At 40.8% G+C, this 15948-nt stretch overlaps 1 long non-coding RNA gene across 3 annotated transcripts; it reads left to right on the top strand.

Moving 5' to 3' along the window:
• The first annotated feature begins 195 nt into the window (after positions 1–195).
• On the top strand, positions 196–15632 carry LOC110357394 (uncharacterized). Of its 3 annotated transcripts, none has more exons than XR_010468808.1 (3): positions 196–583; positions 9379–9466; positions 11783–15632. It is a non-coding gene; the product is annotated as an uncharacterized LOC110357394 (long non-coding RNA). The 3 variants fall into 3 exon arrangements; XR_010468806.1 differs by having other exon boundaries at positions 199–463; XR_010468807.1 differs by lacking the exon at positions 196–583 and adding an exon at positions 598–821.
• The last annotated feature ends 316 nt before the right edge of the window (positions 15633–15948 follow it).

Raw genomic sequence — 15948 nt, 5'->3', positions numbered from 1 at the left:
GCGGGACACGCCCCCTCTACCCTAATATGGCGGCGGGGGGCGGTGTCGGACGCGGGGCCAACGGCGGGGGCGGTGCTCTATGCAAATCAGCGCCACGAACGTAAATAGAAAGGCCCGAGGAAGGCTCGTTCCGCACGCCGGCGGGGGGGCGGGGGGAGGGGCGGGGGGGCGGGCTGGCTGGCTGGCTGGCTGGCTGGCTGGCGCGCGCCTGCCCCCCCCCCCCCCCCCCGCTGATGTCACGCGCAAACCCGGGCGCACCTCTCGCGCGTGGTGGGAAAAGAGGGCGTGGCCGGCGGCGCCCCTCTCTGCCTCCATATAGGGAATGGAATGCGGGGGCGGGGCCGCCGCGGCCCCAAGCCGGTCACCTCTGCTGGGAAAGCCGGCGGGCGGGGGGAGCCGCGCCTCACAGCCCGAAAATATGGTAACGGCGGAACCGGAAAGAGGGAGGAGTTTCGGCGGGCAGGTAAGAAGCGTCCACACGGGGAAAAAGGCCCAGACTCCTGCCTCGGAGGGATGCTGAAAGGGGACAACCTCCTCTGGAGCAGGAGACGGAGTGAGTGCCCCCACGCAGCAAGCCCTTGAGGTACCTCAGCGAGGCGCGCCCCAAATTTATTTTCTCCCCCCCATCTATTAGTGGCATTACGGTAGCCGGGGCCGCGGGTGGCCCGGCGCGTGCAGGCCCCGCGGGTGGCGCGCGCGCGCGCGGCGGGCGGGTTCGCAGCCTCGTGCGAGGTCCCGGCGGCCGGTTCGCTCCGCGGATGCCCCGGTCGGGAACCGCTCCGGCCGCCCGAGGGGAAGGGGCTCGGCGCCACCGTCTCGCGGTGAGTCAGTTGGGCGCAATTAGCGCGTTGTGTTTGCCTTGGTGTCGGCGAAAATGCAGCTTTGGCCGCCTGTCCCAGTTGGTCTTCAGCGAGCGGTGCGGTTGCGGGAGAGCGCAAAGCCGGAAGGATTATGTTTATTTTTCTGTATTCATATAAAAAGCATACCATTACGGGGCCGTACCGACTCCTCAAGTTAAACGGCCTTCGTAAAAATAAAAAAGAGAAAATGAACGACAGCGTGAAGCTGAGGATGTCGAGCTCCTGCACAGCCCTGGGTAAATACCCAACAAATACCAAACGCTGCCTCTGCTTCTAGCAGGGAGTTCTGACCCTAATTACAACTACGCTGTGAATGTGAAATATTACGAAATAATCAGAGCTAGCAAATAAAGCCAATACTATCTTTCCAGTGGAGAGAGACTTTGATGTATCGTTTTAGAACAATAAACATTTTTTGCTATTAAATCTTCTGGAACTTTGGCTTGCAAATGGCATTTTTTGGCGACTCACAGTGGGAAACAGTACTTGTTCACCTGGCTCGGATTTAGCAATGAGCAGCGCTCGCTCACATGCGGTACAGAAGCCATAATTTGGGTGCCCGGTGGGCTCGTTGGCGCGGGCTGTTCACCCAGGCTGGTTCACCCAGCTGTACTGCATTTTCCGTGGTGCAATGCAGGTCTTGGGCTGGAAGGTCTGCAGGCGGGAGGTGGTTTTGTCAGGGAATGCAGCGAAAGAATGGCAAGGGTGCTAGGCATAAGGTCTGAGAATTGCAAATAACATCACGTTGTCTTGAAACTTCACATCTGCTTTTTCTTTCAACCGTGATCCCAAACTAGAACAATAGTATATTTTCTGAACAGGGGGTTGAAGAGCTTTGCATAAACAGCATTTTTCTAGTAAAAATGGATGGGAAATTAATTGCATCAGAGTAGCTGTCTTTAATTTTTAAGAAAGGTCAGCAGAAACCTAAAGATAGTTTAGAATATGCATGTACTGACCTCTTTATATGCTAGTAAATGAAGACAGTAGCACTGATGTGAAATTTCATTGAGAATTTTTTTATGTCCAGGTATATAATTTTTTCTTTTTGTGCTTTCACTAGTTTATACTAAGAAAGTGGCTGATGTTTTTTTAACCAAGTTTAAACTGCAGGCTACAAACAGGGCCTGAACTATATTCTGCATAGCTTATTTTTTTCATATACTATAAATTGTTTCTTTTTTGGGATTGTAAAAGCTACCCTCTGGGTAAGAAATTAGTTTAAACTGGTGCCTGTTCTTCTGAGTGTAGACCACACAAAACCATTACTCTTGAGGTGCCGGTTTCCTAAATCCGCAAATACCCTGCTGGCATATTAACTGCCTTCCTCCTTATTTTAGGCATGTATTGTACATGTGATCTACTGGATTTATAAACTTAACTGCAACTAAATTTTGTAGGTGTCTCAAAAGCAATCTCAAAGCAATTTTTCTTCTCTGTTTTTCTAGTGCTATTTCTGTTTTAAACAAGTGTCGAGCAAGTCAGTAAAAATGCTCTTCTAAATTGGGTAATGGCTGTTCTTTACCAGGTCTTAGCCACCTGCTGCAATAAAAATAACACACTAATGCCACCAGAATTCTTCCCATCATAGTAAAGAAGCTTTACAGTAAAAACTGAGAAACAAGAAGAGTGTCAGGAAAGCCAATGAACAATAAAACATCCATAATAAGCAGAAGTAGCCCACGTGACAGTTATCTCAACTTAGTCGTTCTTCTCCCTTTTCAGATCTGGCAGGAATTATTAAATTTCCTTAAGAAATCCCAGAGAAAAGCAGGTGGAAAATCCCATAGATCCACCTCTTACATGCATCCACCACTCAGCAGAAATAGCTACTTCCCATTAAGTCTATGCATATTAATAGCTACACTGGATGCTGGTGAAGCCTTTTTATTTCTGAGCTAGGGAGCACACAAAGAGGTAATGGCATCTTTGCTCTTGACTTTCTGCCATGAGCACCAGGGATGCTTCTCCTTGGGCTCCCTCTGTGCTGGTGTGGCACCACAACAGCTTGCAAATTATCATTTGAGGCCAAAGTTCCTTTGTCCTGCCAGTCTTACTCCTTGAGTTCCTTTAATGTTCTGAAGGGAGGTGGGAAGGTGAGTTAACTCCAGGGAAGAAAGTAAAATGAATTAAAGCCATACCTGAGCTCTGTTGTATTTTCTAGTTAGTTTTTATTTCAGTGGATATTCTTCTTGTGGAAAGACCTTGCTAGGCTGAGCTTTCATTTCCTCTTTTTCTGCCTCACAGTTTTGGGAGGTCCAGAGCTATGCAGAGAGGAAGGAATGGCTGCAGAACAGCAACCTTAACTTGATTAACTTCCTGATGTAATCAAAGGCTCTTCTATAAGCTACTTGGAAAAAAACCTGTTGCCACCACTGAGTGAAATTCCTTCTTAGCAATGTTTCAAAGCATTAGGCCACTCAGAGTCATTCTTATAGATTACAGTAAAACATACAGGGCTTGAGCATTCTACCAGTTGTGCTAATTTAAAAGAAAGATCACATACAACTGCACAGTTGTCTTTGTAAGAAGCAAACAATCATCTAAATGTAGAAAAATGGACAGCAGGCAACCTAATGCTGGCTAACAGAAGTTGCACTGGTGGTTAAAACTTATGTGGAAAGATGATACTCGGCATTCCTGTATTGAAACTGAACAAGAATCTGGATTTATGTGCTGCATAAAATATTTCTAAACACTGGGAGGGCAGAGGGTCAAAGAAGAAGAGGAGGAAACTTGGCAAGGGAAGGTAGAGGGTTCTCAGAGCTAGAGCTATAAGAAAAAGAAAAGATTGCTTGAGGTGACAGCACTAAAATAATCAAATACAAGAAAGACTAATGAGCCTACTGAAACAGCTGAATTTACAATGCTAAACCAATTCTTTCTTATCCTGTTTCTCTAGGCGTTTTTATATAGCTAGGTACTTTAGTTCTTATAAGAAAGCCAGAGGTTTTACAGATGCCAAATGCATTCTAACACATCATTTGAAAACATGAAAAACAGTGCTCTGAAAGGTAGTGAACAAGTGTAGTAACTCTGGAAATTCAAATACGGGAAAAAATAGACAGTAGTCATGAGTGTTGGTGAAGTTATCTTAACATTGGTCAATGAAGAAGATAGTGTTATCGGCCAATATCTTCAGTTTTACAATGTTTTCTTAAAATAGTTTCCTTCATTTTGTTTAGAAACTATCTTTAAGGAGTTAAAAAAAAGAACATGCCTTTTACTATCCTTTTAAATAAAATACTCTAGAATAAATATTGCCAGCTCTTTAGAGTCTCTCTTCTAAAGTGAAAATAAACCAACAGCACTGAATGAGCCTTTTCAAAGTGTAGGTTTTTATTCTATTTAAATTCCATGATGATGATTCCAAAACTAGAGTGAGAGACTAGAAGCTAAAAGCGTTTAGAAAAATGTACTTAAAAGACGAAGCATGCTTTACCAGTATTCTGAAATAATGAAAAGAGACAAACATCTTAATTTGTGCTAAATTCTCTTTACATTAATTTCTGTGTCCTGTGCCTTTTTGTGGCTTGATACTTGACGTATGAAGTCATTCTGAGATGGACTGAAGGGGAGGGCATTGTGTGCACCAGAGTCCCAGAGCTGTGTGAATTAATGCTGCTCTGTATTTCCTCAAGGAATGAGCACATTCAGTTTACATTTATTCAGAATAGACCCTGGGAATAAATTATTTCTTCCTTATAAGGAGCCTTGTGTTGGGATGTCTGTTGGGACAGTTTAGCTCACTGCAAAGTTACTGGGGATAAAAGCATCACTGTTACAAGTAAAATGATAGTGTGCAAGTGACTTCTTAAAATTAAGCATGTTGAACTGATTTAGAGGGTTCAGAATTTCAAAGTCTTAGAATAGAGGAGTAAGAGTGTCTCACCTTTCTTCAGAGTTTTAATTTATTCTCTAACCATTTACAAAAACTCAAAAGCAGAAAATCCTGTCTGTGAGAGGACTCCAGATTTAACACCACTGTGGGTTTGTTGTGACCTTCTATAGATATGTTGTAGAATTCATGAACATTCAAAGTAAAACCAGTGTTATTCCTGTTACAAGTGTTCGTAAACTTTATTTTTTTTGATGTCAGAATAAAAGTAAACTTGATGAAAACTTCAGGTTTTATAATTACTTTCTTGTAGGTATTTTCTCTCTTTGCTGCAAGTACATACACTTAATTGAGGTAAAGTGGTTAAAAAAAAGAATAAATAAAAGATTCCTCTAAGCTTTATCATCTTCTGATCCGACGTCCTCTACCAAAAAAGTGATAGGGCAAAATGCCAGCAATCACACTACCAGCATGTATAGAAACACTTCAGCACAAGTAAGGTACAGAAAGTGAAGCGGACTGATGGTCTAAAAGGAAACATGATGCTATTGCCTTCTTGAGCATAAGCACCCTGCACTAACAAACCTCCTTTTTATCTACTTGGGCTTCCTTGCTTTGAACTGCACTTTCCTTTATGCTTCCCTGCATTTCACCAAATAACTACCTTGCTGCAGCAGCCAATATAATAATTCGTGGGCAGAAACTCTGCATGGAGAAGGGCATGCAGACCTCTACCAGCTAATGTCAGGAACAAAAGGCATTGCTTATCCAGATTTTCACCTGTGGCAAAGAAAGAGAAACAGCATATACTAAAATTCTCAGAAGTGCATTTTTCAGAATGCTTAGTGCTGATAGGATGGCTTTAAAGGAAGGAGAAATTAAAAAAAAATAATTTAAAAAAAAATAAAAAAAAAAGAACGACAACAAAAAAACCCAACCAAGTGAAAAAAACAAACATTTCAAGAAGTCTGAGTCTGGATTTGTTCATGATGGCAGGAGAGTTGTACTTGCAAGACAACAGGCTAAATATTCCAAAAACTGAAGCTCTTGCTCGTCTGCTATAGAGGTGTGGTGCCTATCAGTAGGACTCTTGCTGTGCTGGTGCCTCCTTGTCCCCACCAGCACAGCCAAGAGAGCAGGGCAAGGAAAAGGCAAGTATAGCTAAGCGACTGGCAATTGTTTCAGATATTTCCCAGTCTTCTGTGAAGTTCACTGCTGAAGACCCACAGAAAGTATGGAGGCAGAGAAAAGGCAGAGATAGCTAAGCAACACTTAAACGGTTTTAATTTAAGTAACTAGCATTCTTTCGAAGAGGTTGAGTACAATGTCTGCTTCTCCTAACTTGGTCACTGGTGATTACATTTCGCATGCTGGGGAAACTGAGCTGGACTGTAAGATTTTTTTATTATTATTATTAACAGCCTATTTAAAATTTGATTCTTACTGTACTTAAATTCTTAGTTTATGAGTATTTGAACAATATCGTAAACCTGCTTCTAGCTTTTCGGGGACTGAAACCCCTAGTCGGGACTTAGGGACAACTCTTTTCTTAGGTTGTATCAGAGACAAACTTATAAGGTAGTGCTTTAAATACGAGGTCTTCTGTATAGTTTGGACACCCTATGAAATTAGAGACAGAGATTTTTATGTATGGCAGAAAATTTATGCTGTGCGATCTGGTTAAGCTTCAATTGGTCAAAGAGGACTGTACACTGAGGAATAATTAGTAAAGAACCCGTGCAAGAGTATAACATTTTGGGGAGTTGTTTTCACTTTTTTGTTTTTCCACACAGATTTTATCTTCTATTTATATCTGTATAGCAGTATTTGGTGTCAACTCCATCCTTAAGCAAAGTGCCATTTAGGTACTTTTGCAGGTTGGGTTCAACTAATTAAAACTTAGGCATTTGTCCCAGAGCTTTAGAAAGTATTTGAAATTTTGTAGCCTAAGTGCTAATTAGACTGATGTGTACGTGTTTTACCAACTTATCACTACAACGCTGGGTGACTGAGCTGTGGAATACTGCATCTGTTTTGAGCAGTCAGCTTTTAAATTTAAACATAGCTTATTGATTTATATCTTGGGTGATGTTGATATACTTTCACCTCTATTTCATACCTCAACTGTAAGTATTTTCATTGTCTGTTTGCCTGTTTCTGTCCCTTCTTTCTCGTTCCCATCTTCCTTTGACCATACTTTGGTGCTGCCCATTCACTGTGCACTATACTGTTCTATCCCATAAACTTTGCATTCACTTACCTCCCTTTTTCCTGTCCTTCATGTATTGCAGTCTTGGAAATTGTACCAGAGCTAGTATCTCAAGCTAAGCCTTGTAATCAAATTGAGAAGCTAGAGATCAGCGATGGTTAGAGCTCTGTAGTAAATTTTTTTGGAGAAACCAATACTTCTGTTTCAGTAGCTTCAAAGGTCTCACTGGAATCCCTATCTTGGAGCAGGGATTTATTTATTTTTTCTACTGGTCCGTCACTAAACAACATAAAACTTTTGAAGTTGCTCTGAATAGAAAGGGAAGACATTCTTCTTTTTCTTCTTTTGTGCTCCAGGGATTAAGATGAGCAGAGAGATATGCCCCTGTTGCACTTCGACAGTTGGAATTATAGTGGCACAATATACTCGTATATTTCCAGCCTCTTGCAGGAGGAGTATTAGGAGTTGCAAGAATTTGGCAGTTTTACTGCTGAAAAGAAAGGGACACCTTAATACGTATCCATGCTGCTTTGCTTCAGTAAATTAGGCAGGACTCATGGGGCAGCTGTCCTATGGCTAGACACTGTCCTCTGCTGGGCTGTACAGGGGTCCTCCAGAAGGAGCAGATACAGGCACTGTGTATGGTGGGGTTCCAATGCTGCAGAGATACTGTGTCAGATACTGTGACTGAGAGCTTAGGCAGATGTCACCATCAGTCATCCTGCGGATGATGTGATCCATGAGCGGGAGGGGTAGAAGTCTATTCTGGTGTGTTCATGTAAAATACATTTTTTAGCGCTTTCAAAAAATGGAGCCTCTGAGTGAGGACAGGTGTCTATGGAGCCTCTGAATTCATCCAGTTGTAGTGAATGTCCGACGCTCTTGTTGGACCAAGATGGAAGCAAGTGGAAGAATCTCTCCAGTACCCCAACTCAGAACTGCTTCCCAGTTACTTCTTTTAGTATGTGCTTCTCAGAGCTTTGTTACAGACAGCACAAAATCAGCTTGTTCTTCCATGGTTTCAATGCTTCTGAGCAGCAGCAAAGCCTGAGCACAGTTTTTACTGTGCCCGGGCCAGCAGTGCAGGCACCAAGGCTCCCCATATAGACACTTGGACAACCAGTACTGAGTCAGTTTGCATTCTACTTTGACCTTTCAATTTATCTCTGCAAACATAGAAGCTTTGATTCTTGTTTTTTAAAACAAAAGATTACTGGCTGCAGTTGTATGGCTGCTTTTGAAGTTCCTTAGAAAATATGAAATCACTAGGGTATGATTCAGGAATGGAAGAACTGAGGAACAGAAGGGCAGAACTAATGCGAGTAAGATTTGAAGGATGAATGTGTAAATGAGTCCCTTGCCAACTCCACCCTTTAAATGGCATTTACTGCCTGGGAAATTGGATCCACCCTGAACCCGTTCAAGCGTCAGGAAAATCCTCCTAAAATAGCTCTGGGCCCTGCAAAAGTTACCGTTTCCTCTCCCAATAATTGATGCTGTGGTGACAATCTCCATCAGGTACTCATGAGTCGCAGTCACCACATCTGCTAAGGGGGGGAAGGCAACTTTTTCCGTTTGCTCAGAATCTCTTACCTTGTCTGCAATGATGACCCAAGGAGTGAAAAATCACTTGCTAAGTTTGAACACTTCTTAAAAGGGATGGTGTAAACCGCAGTCTCTGCTTACTCAGATTTTAAGCGTAAATGAAGAGGAATCACTTTAAAAGTACCTGGGGATTGGTCTAAGTTGCACTATTGCTGTCAACTGTGTGTTTATTTTATACTGTTTACTAAATGGAGAGTATAACCATGGCAACATTCGTTACATGCTCCTTATGGATCTGCCAACACGAGCCTGAAATTAGCATGCAGGAGACAAGTGTTTGAAAGTAGCTTGAGAACTGAAAAGTCGTATTTCAGACTACAGTCCAATTGAGAGTACACGTCAGTGTCTGCAGAGTGAACATTATGCAACATTTACTACTTTGGCTTTTGCTGATCTCAGCAAGAATACTTGTGGTATCTTTTGTATGGATCTCACCTTGATGAGTGAAAGCATAATGGTATAAATATAATAGTTAGTGGTAATTGTGACTAGTCCCATAACAGCCTCAATTTTATAGAAAGTATACTTAAAAATACAAATACTACTAGCCTTTTATGCTCAACTGCAGTGCAAAGATAGTTAAAATATTTTTGCGAGTTTACTTGCAAAAAAATAAATAATGATCATTCATAGACAAGATGGACGTTCTGCTGTCTGTATATAAATAAGAAAGGTGAGGCATCAATAGGAATAAGGAGAGTATCCTTTGTTGTTCCAGGTATAAACTGTTGATACACTTGATCTAATACATACTTTTATTGTTGCATGTTATGATGTTCTTGCAGAAATCTTTTATATGAGAAGTCATGGTCTGACAGAATTAAGGTGAATTTAATAATACCTTGCTGCTTCATGTCTCTCCACAGGTCACTTCTTTCTGAAAGGATTAGTGTGAACATAACTACACCTTTCTCATCAAGTCATACCAGCTGTTGCAAGTAATGCTGAACAAAAGTAATTCCCGGGTTACTCTTTTCTTTTATGTGTGGTTACTTACCTTCACGGTTTTTGTTTAAGTCAGTTTCTTCTTTTTTGTGCATCTGTCACATAGCAGGAAGGACATGATTATGTAAGCAAGCTTCCCAAGTCATTTGGGAGATGTGGAGGAAAATATAGAACTGCTTTTAACTAACTTTTGAAGGCTGCCTAGATTTTAAGCTGATTCTGCCCTTTCAACAGATGCACAGAACAGTGACTGCTCTTTATTGCCTCAACACACCATCTTGGGATAACACATCAGCCAGTCTGATGGAATATTTTATGTAGAATTACTACTTCCCATGAGTCAGTGCTGTAAATGGCAATTACATCTGCAAAGAACACAACATCATTCATGTCCCTTGCTGCCCTCATCACTGGAGCTGGTACAATCTGGGATCACAGAATCACAGTATATTTGGGATTGGAAGGGACGTCAAAAGATCATCTAGTCCAATCCCCCTGCCACAGCAGGAACACCTTCATGAGGTTACACAGGAACGTGTCCAGGTGGGTTTTGAATGTCTCCAGAGAAGGAGACTGCACAACCCCCCTGGTCGGCCTGTTCCAGTGCTCTGTCACCCTCACTGAGAAGAAGTTTCTTCTCAAATTTAAGTGAAACCTCCTGTGTTACAGTTTGTACCCATTGTCCCTTGTCCTGTCATTGGTTGTCATGAAGAAGATCCCTAAAGCAATGGTTATGTTAGTCCTAAGAATCATATGGAACTATAGAAAGGTTGGAGGTGTTGCTAGTAAAACACAAAAGACTGAATAATTTATTTTTTTTTCTACGTTTGAAGCATGCAGGTAAACCCTAAACTTTTATCATTTTGCAAGGTGAGAAAACACATCCTATTCCAAGCAGTCACTCAGGAATGTATTAGCCATCAAAGCGATGTTTAAAGAGACACATTCAGACAACTTTAATTCAGTGTTCATATTTAAACTGACCAAACAGCTATCTGTATTGCTACTAGTTGTTTTCAATAAATTCGAAACTGAGAGAGACAATCCAGAGGATTTGATGAAGTTAAAAGGACTGGAAGTAAAAAGGGTAAATAGGACAATTGGGATTATTATTGGCTAGCATCCATGTAGGCAAAAAATGTATAACTGATATGTAAGCTATTAAAGGAAATCAGTAGAACTAACGTTGGTCAATACAAGTATACGAAAAACAGATCTGACCACAGTTTTATTAAATAACACACTTGATTAAAAGTATGACGTTTACACAACAATAATGTTTATGTAATATCTAGACTTCTTCTAAACATTTTGACTTACCACTGCATGACACTTTTTATATGTCATGCTAATTTAATCAATGTGACCCGTTAATTAATAGAATATTGGTTAACTGGCAGTCAAAACCAAAATAGTAAATGGAGGATTCTGACTGAGCCAGTATATTAATATTTCGGAATTGCTTCTGGCCATGTGTTATTTAATGTTTGTTTTAAATGGCACAAAAAATTGTGTAAAATCATTGATACTCATAGATGACCCCCATAGACTGGGGATGTAGTAAGTAGCAAAGATAAGTCATTGATGCATTCCTGATAACTTTGTTTGATAAGTTGGGTGCAAGCAGTGTTTTCTGGCTAGCTATTAAGTAATACATCTGTGAAAAGTGAAAGCAGACTGTTGTTTTCACTTGTACATTTGGTCTGCACACCAAATACCAGACCTCAAGAACAGACAAAACGCTCAAATGTGGGGCCATTGAAGGTCAGTTCAGCAAGGTGTTCTCTGAAAAAAAAAAATTCCCATGCTGTAGATCGACTCTGCTTTTGAACCTTCAGCCAGTCTTTTAAAATGTGTTATATCATTGACGCATCATGACGGCTACCGTTTCTCTGCCTTGCATGGCCTTTTCACATGTATTTGTAATTGTGGTCATCCAAGACTACGCTATCATCTAATCATCAAGCAAGTTTGCAGACTGTGTTTTTCTCCTGTGAAGACAATCCCCATGACTGATGATCTTTTAGCTCTCTAACTGACCCAACTTATGCAGGGCAGCCTTACCTGGTGGGGCTCAACAAAAACATATGTCTTATTCTTTCTGTGCACTCATTCTTTGTCTCTCCCAGCTTCACTGCTATCAAGAGGTACATCTTACAAAATTGCTCCTAATCATTTCTGAACAAGCCCATTGGCACAGCTGTAACAAAAAAGGGAATAAAATCATGTCTGCAGATAATTCCCGTAGTCTTAATATTCAGTCACATTATGGCAAAGTTAATGCTGCTGTTGCCTTTTTCATCTTCAGAAATTTGTGTTTTGCAGGACCTAAGAAGAACTGAAAATGCTGGTTGGAATTTTTATTCTGTTAATGAGTTTTTATTTGAGGATGTGGAGAAAGAATGAAGAAGTGCAGAGAGATTTGTCAAGGAAGGTAACAATGAGTGAACTCTCTAATACGGTGTTTTGGTCAAAATACCTCATGTAATTCTTGGCTATACAAAGAGAAATCTCTGGTGACTACAAAGGCAATACTGGCTCTGTGTTTGGCACTGAAACAATTTTTGCTGGAACTTGCTTTGTCCAGTTTAGGATTCAAGAAGACTGTTGGTGGACAGAAAAGCTTGAGTGAAGAGCCAGAAAACTCATTAATTGAAGCGGTGTGATACAGAGAAGTTTTTCTGTTTGGTTTATTAAACAGAAAGATGTATCGACTGGAGTCCAAAAGTACCTGCAATGAAACAGAAACTTAATACCTGCCTTTTCCATCTAGCTGACAGATGCATAACAGGATCCAATCACTGGACGTTGAAGTCCAAAAAATCAGACTAGAACCAAGCGGTACAATTTTCCCTAAATAATGAGCACGTATCCATTGGAACTGTTTGATGAAAATTATAATGGGTTTTCCATCTCTAGGAGTTTTAACCTCAAGGGAGATCTTTCTTAAGAGACATATTCTAGCTGAACCAGCAGTAGTTCAGGAATGGTCAGGAACTTCTACGACAAAAAAGATCAGCCCAGATGGTCATAGTGGATGTTCTGGCCTTATCACTGATGGAGACAAGATGGCTTTGATTCTTCCTTCAGCTCTGCTGTGGGCTTACTTCATGATCCAGTTTTTTGTCTATGGGTGCTAACATTTGTACTGGAGCTTCAGTGCATCTGCAGTCTTTTAAGAAAGGGCATAATCATCTGTAAATAGTATGGTGTGGTAAGGGATCCAGACTGCATAAAAACCTGTTCTAAAGATGTCCGCAGATGATAGGCAGCCACATGTGGAATTTTAGCACTTCTTTTCCTTGTTTATACTGGTTTCTGAGCCACAGTCTAGTGAATTAACAGTATACCTGGTGATTCTCTGCTACTATATGAAGGTAGAATACTGGTTTGGATTAACAGTTTTAGCTGATGTATTATCTCTTACATGATTTTAAATGCGCCAGGAATATGCCCATTTTGACACTTGATTTTTTAGCTTGTCCAAAACTTGCAACTTGTATTTAGGCTCTTGCCTGTAAAGTGATGCTTAGTCCTTCAAGTAAAAAGTGCAGAAGTAATCAGTAACATTAGCTTATTGTTACATACAGCATACCAATTCCCTCTTTGTGCATAGAAAACTAAAATTACATCCTTGCTTGGCTGAAAACCTCCTTTCTGCAAGCGATAAAAAATGCAAATATCCCTTACAGTGGCTACTTCAGCCTGCTTGCAGCTTGGGGCAATACCACATTGGCAGAAGGACAACGTATTGTCTCTGATGGCTATGAAACCTCTCTGAACTCAACCTGAATATGAACTTATACAAAAGGGATCTCTGTGCAGTGAGAAGAACTCGAAAACAGAGCATCATTATGTAAGAAATTTAAAATAAGCTAGAGAGCATGTTTCAATGAGATCAGCATTCCAAGTAGTCCTTAACAACTGGATATTTCTATCTCTGTTGCCACTATTTTTTCTTTATGACTGATATGAATTTTTCTGTTAAATGTCCTCCAAGCTGGAAACTTTTACCTGATAGCAATCCTTCTAAACAGCCTTTTGGTGCAAAGATGACCTATGCAAGTCTCCCAGCTTCTTCAGTTACTTTGATACTGGTGAGGAAGGGATGTGTTTAATTTTTTTTTTTAACAAAGCCTCACAAAGTACCCTGTATTTTCCTGTCCTGTATTGAAGAAGCTAATAAATTGCATGATCTCAAGAAATCAGGACAGAGAAGAGACACAGTAGTGTCATGAAAGTAGTAGGTAACTCTGGTCTCCTCCTCATTGCAGCACTGACCAGGAAGGAGCTGTGCTATTATTGTAATAATTGCTGCCCTTGGGATCGGTAGCTCCAGGGCTTAGCCTCTATTCAGATGAAGTCAATTTCTCACTAAGCTTCTAAACAGTATTTTACTGCTGAGGAGATTCTTTATTATCTTTTAGGGTAGCTTTTATCTTTTACATTCTCATTGGACTGCCTTGCGTGTTCTTTGTGGTTTCACTGGTCACCGCTCATTGAGGAGTACATGTGATGTGTCACTCCTTCCTCATCCATCCTTGGATCAGATAGCTGTTTGATTGTACTTGAAGTACTCTGGAAATCCACAGGTAACAAAAGCATCACATTTCTAAGTAGGCCTTGTGTCACATACCTGAACCTCTCAGGTGCCTCTTGGCAATTCCAGTTTCCTATTGAGTGCTTCTAAGAATCATGTTTAACTGTGGATCTTCTTGTGTCCCCTCCATGGTAAAGACTCTGCCCAGCAACTCTCACTGAGACAGGAGGTTCTGAAGTACAACTGTCATGAAACCATGGCTTAGTCCCTCAGACCTCCACAGTTAATTTTTGCCTTCTCCTGGTGGAGTCTTGTGTCTCAGGTGCTGTTGTTTGTATTGCAATGAAGTCACAAGGAGAGAACCTGGAAAGCAGCACAGCATTTGCTGGTCTACACACACTTGACTATCATTTCCCCCTTTCTCATGGGCATCCGAAGAAATAAGTTTTGATCCATGGCTGTGGGGAAAGGAGGATGGAGAAGGTTTTGCCTCCTTTCCCCAGTTTTTCTTTCTGTCTTTGCAGTGAAGGAGGTTTCTCTTCTGAAAGAGCCTAAGTCTTTTAGACTTCTAGTGAGATTTTCTGGGGATACACACCAGGCTGACATCAAAGTGCTGTGATAGCAGTCAGTTGTTTGTAGTGGCAATGTAATTGCTCTTCCAGGCTGAAAGTACACTTGACTGAGGTACTCTTGAAGGCTGTTTCGGCTCCATAGATATAAGCTTGTCTCTGCTACAAAATGGTGAGTCTAATCTGCACTTTAAATTTCAGTGAAATCGTATCCACAAACTGGCAGGCATTCCCCAGACTATCACCCTTTGCTTTTAATGTATGAGCTGACTGACACAGCGAGATCAAATGATTTTCCAGACTTTTTGCTCTATCCACTAGGCAGCATTTTTCATTTCAGTTTCCTGTAGTGAGACTGTATCTCCAATGATAGCTTAGATTCTCATCTGGTGTAAATTATCAAAGTTCCAGCCAACTTCAAGGGATTTGATAATTTATGCCATCTGAAGTTTTACATCTGAAAACTCTAATAAAAAGCAGCTGCTACTTTCTTTAACTAATCTGAAAAATGGTAAGTGCTTAGTATGTGTCTGAGTCTAGCTATCTTAATACCTGTTAATCAGCTGCCAGCAGACCACTGCATAGTGGAGAATTGAAGTCCTTTGTCCTGAATCTGAGTAACTGATATTGTGTCCTGTATTTTATCAAAAATGAAAGTTGAACAGAGACTCACCTAATCCTTGACAGCAACTTTCCTGGGATACCTAAAAGCCAACACTCCCTTGGCAAAGCCTTTGAGTTTGGCTCTGCCAGAAGCTAGTGAAATCTTTATACTGACCAGGAACATTATGTGTATTATGCATATGCAATATTTTAGAGCAGTTACTTAGGTTTGTCAATTCAGTGTGGTTTAGTTTTGATTTCTGTATTCAGCTTCAAGCCATATGAGCACTACTTGATTTGTGGTATCAATTTGAACTTGTAAAGAATGAGTTGCACAGATACAAAATTTATGTCAAGAATATGGGAGGAACTTGTGAAGAGTTTCAGAGAAAACATGGTCTCTGACCTATTGCAGAGTGCAATACTGGAAATAAAGTACCTATCACGATATGTTCAAAGAAAATGTGTCTTCTTTATTTACAGTTCTTGATTTAACTCTTCACACGGAACAAATCATCATTTTTATATGACTAGAGTATGTTATGCAATTTTGCCTGTAAATAACTATTTTTGCCATAAAGCATAAAATTTCCCCTATTACTTCAAGATTTATATACAATTGTGCTCTTTCTTTTGGTAATGACAGGGAGTAGCTACAAACACCACCATGTTTATAAATCAGATGCAGTCCTGGCTCAAGCATAGTCCGTGGCTGCTACCCAGTGTGGACACTCTTAGTGAATGACAGAAGTTTCTGTCCATGCTCAAAAAAAGCACCC

The sequence above is a fragment of the Columba livia genome, chromosome Z, assembly GCF_036013475.1.
Source record: "Columba livia isolate bColLiv1 breed racing homer chromosome Z, bColLiv1.pat.W.v2, whole genome shotgun sequence".
Lineage (NCBI taxonomy): Eukaryota > Metazoa > Chordata > Aves > Columbiformes > Columbidae > Columba > Columba livia.
This window is presented reverse-complemented; position numbering and strand designations above follow the sequence as displayed.